Below are 4,193 nucleotides of genomic sequence, written 5' to 3'. Positions count from 1 at the left end.
ATGTTGCAGGAGAAAGTCAGGATGGAATGTGTTGCAGGAGAAAGTCAGGATGGAATGTGTTGCAGGGGAGGCTCAGGTCTGAATGTGTTGCAGGGGAGGCTCAGGATTGAATGTGTTGCAGGGGAGAATCTGGATGGAATGTGTTGCAGGGGAGGCTCAGGATGGAATGTGTTGCAGGGGAGGCTCAGGATGGAATGTGTTGCAGGGGAGGCTCAGGATGGAATGTGTTGCAGGGGAGGCTCGGGATGGAATGTGTTGCAGGGGAGGCTCAGGATGGAATGTGTTGCAGGGGAGGCTCAGGGTTGAATGTCTGCTGCACTTTGGGGAATTTAAAACAGTGGAGAATGATCCAAGTGAAGATAGTTTTTTTATTGTCATGTTTTGTAATTTAGTATTTCATTGGCACGGGTACTGTGCAGAGCTCGTTTGAAAAAGAGACGGTCTCAATATGACACCATTTTAAAATAAAGATTAATACTTGTTTTTTTGTAGACAATTTCTTATTGTTATTGCATTGTCGAGAAGGAACCTGCAAGTAAACATTTCGTTGGACAATGTACACCATGCTTATCCCATACATACAACGAATAAAACTTGAAACTTGGGTGGAGGCCCATAGCGGAAATCCTTCAATTAACTAACCGCCTACTACAGCTTCATCTAGTGAGGAAAGTCACCTTGAACGATTCAATGATTCTTAAATTAAAACACAATCATCCCTAATCAATCTTTGATTGTTCTCTCTGAATGGGTTTCATCTGGTCTTGTACCAGTGCCAAGATAAGTTTCACCCACCAGATCTTCATACAATATTATCATCATACAGTGAGCATCAGAAATACATCAGACCTTTCAAGCAGGCAACTTGGATGGAAAATTACTGAGGATAATAGCAGACGATATTGCCACTGCTATTTGCCATATCTTCAATCTAAGCCTACTAGAAAGTGTGTTCCCTCAGGCATGGAGGGAAACCAAAGTAATTCCGCTAGCGAAGAATAGTAAAGTCCCCTTTACTGGCTCAAATAGCCAACCAATCAGCATGTTAACAACCTTTAGTAAACTTTTGGAAAAAATTGTGTTTGACCACATACAATGCTATTTTACTGTAAACAAATTGACAACAGACTTTCAAGACGCATATAGGGAACGACATTCAACAAGCACGGCACCTACACAAATGACTGATGATTGGCTGAGAGAAATGTATGTCTGCTGATGGAAAAACGTACGTGTTATGGCTTTACACCCCTGCTATATTGTGAATAAAGAGTTGCCGGTCTAACAGAACACAGAGAGTGTTCTTTAATGGAAGCCTCTCCAACATAATCCAGGAAGAATCAGGAATCCCCCAGGGCAGCTGTCTAGGCCCCTTACTTTTCTCAATTTTTACTAATTTGATTAAAGCCAGTGTGTCTACAGTCGTGGCCAAAAGTTTTGAGACTGACACAAATATTAATTTTCACAAAGTTTGCTGCTTCAGTGCCCTTAGATATTTTTGTCAGATGTTACTATGGAATACTGAAGTATAATTACAAGCTTTTCATAAGTGTCAAAGGCTTTTATTGACAATTACATGAAGTTGATGCAAAGAGTGAATATTTGCAGTGTTGACCCTTCTTTTTCAAGGCTTCTGCAATCCACCCTGGCATGCTGTCAATTAACTTCTGGGCCACATCCTGACTGATGGCAGCCCATTCTTGCATAATCAATGCTTGGAGTTTGTCAGAATTTGTGAGTTTTTGTTTGTCCACCCGCCTCTTGAGGATTGACCACAAGTTCTCAATGGGATTAAGGTCTGGGGAGTTTCCTGGCCATGGACCCAAAATATCGATGTTTTGTTCCCAGAGCCACTTATTTATCACTTTTGCCTTATGGCAAGGTGCTCCATCACGCTGGAAAAGGCATTGTTCGTCACCAAACTGTTCCTGGATGGTTGGGAGAAGTTGCTCTCGAAGGATGTGTTGGTACCATTCTTTATTCATGGCTGTGTTCTTAGGCAAAATTGTGAGTGAGCCCACTCCCTTGGCTGAGATGCAACCCCACACATGAATGGTCTCACTGTTTTCACTGTCTTTACTGTTGGCATGACACAGGACTGATGGTAGCGCTCACCTTGTCTTCTCCGGACAAGCTTTTTTTCCAGATGCCCCAAACAATCGGAAAGGGGATTCATCAGAGAAAATTACTTTACCCCAGTCCCCAGCAGTCCAATCCCTGTACCTTTTGCAGAATATCAGTCTGGTCCCTGATGTTTTTCCCGGAGAGAAGTGGCTTCTTTGCTGTGCCTTCTTTGATACCAGGCCATCCTCCAAAAGCCTTCGCCTCACTGTGCGTGCAGATGCACTCACACCTGCCTGCTGCTATTCCTGAGCAAGGTCTGTACTGGTGGTGCCCCGATCCCGCAGCTGAATCAACTTTAGGAGACGGTCCTGGCGCTTGCTGGACTTTCTTGGGCGCCCTGAAGCCTTCTTCACAACAATTGAACCGCTCTCCTTGAAGTTCTAGATGATCCAATAAATGGTTGATTGTGAAGCCTGTGAAGCCCTTTTTGTGCAAAGCAATGATGACGGCACGTGTCTCCTTGCAGGTAACCATGGCTGACAGAGGAAGAACAATAATTCCAAGCACCACCCTCTTCTTGAAGCTTCCAGTCTGTTATTCGAACTCAATCAGCATGACAGATTGACCTCCAGCCTTATCCTTGTCAACATTCATACCTGTGTTAACGAGAGAATCACTGACATGTCAGCTGGTCCTTTTGTGGCAGGGCTGAAATGCATTGGAAATGTTTTTTGGGGCTTAAGTTAATTTGCATGGGACTTTGCAATTAATTGCAATTCATATGATCACTCTTCATAACATTCTGGAGTATATGCAAATTGCCATCATGCAAACTGAGGCAGCAGACTTTGTGTCATTCTCAAAACTTTTGGCCACGACTGTATGTATGTGGATGACTCAACACGTCAGCTACTACAGCAAGTGAAATCCCTGCAAAACTTAAAGAGCTGCAGTTCGTTTCAGAATGGGTGACAAGGAATAAGATCATCCTTAATATAAAAAAGAAAACTAAAAGCATCGTATATATGGTACAAACTCTTCACTGAATCCAGGGTTACTCCAAGCAGTTTAGTCACCTAAACCTGCTCAATTTCCAAATAATTTATTACAAGATTTAGTAGACATGCTGAATGCACCGAGGTGTCTGTTTAAACGACTAGCACACAGCTCTAACACCCAGACTTACCCCACAAGACATGCTACCAGACGTCTCTTCACAATCCCCAAGTCAAAATCAGACTATGGGAGGCGCGCAGTACTACATAGAGCCATGACTACATGGAACTCTACTCCAGAACAGGTAACTGATGCAAGCAGTAGAATCAGATTTTTTTAATTTATTATAAAAGTACACCTTATGGAACAGCGGGAACTGTGAAGACACAGGCAGACACACGTGCACACACATGATAACATACGCACTATACACAAACAGATTTTGTTTTGTAGACATGTTGTAGTGGAGTAGTGGCCTGAGGAAACACACTTCATGTGTTGTGAAAAGTGTTATGAAATGTAATGTCTTTCATTTGAACTGCCTTAATGTTGCTGGACCCCAGGAAGAGTAGCTTCTGCTTTGGCAGCAGCTAATGGTGATCCATAATAAATACAAATACAAGCTTTTTGAGTGAGTGTATTTTGGGATTTTGTACACAGTAAGACAAGCATGTGAAATGTGGAACATTTGTTAAGTCATGATTGAAGGCAGATTCACCTAGCTTTCATTTAGCTTGTACAGACAAAGTATAGTCTCTGGTGTAGCTTGGTGTTCTTCCATAATCTCAAGTCGACAAGAAGTCTTCCAGGGATAGCTACAGTACTGATCTCCCAGTGTGACTACGCTGCAGGACTCCAGAGTCAAACAGAGGTGTGTGAGTAGTATAACAGGCAGCGTGTTAGTCTTGCATAAAACTACAATAAAAACAACTATAGTACTTGAAAGTTAGGAAATTTAATCTTCTGCAGTCAGTGTATGGTCAGGTCCTGTAAGGCAAGACGAACAGCACGCAACCCAATCCATATTGTCGGTTTAGGTGTTGCTAAATGGAAATGAACGGCCAACTAAAATGACATGGATCTTTTCTGTCTGCGATATAAAATATAGTGCCTTAAGAAAGTATTCACACCCC

Source organism: Salvelinus fontinalis, chromosome 7, assembly GCF_029448725.1.
Source record: "Salvelinus fontinalis isolate EN_2023a chromosome 7, ASM2944872v1, whole genome shotgun sequence".
NCBI classification, from domain to species: Eukaryota; Metazoa; Chordata; class Actinopteri; order Salmoniformes; family Salmonidae; genus Salvelinus; species Salvelinus fontinalis.
The sequence above is the reverse complement of the archived record's forward strand: the minus strand, read 5'-3'. Positions refer to the sequence as shown.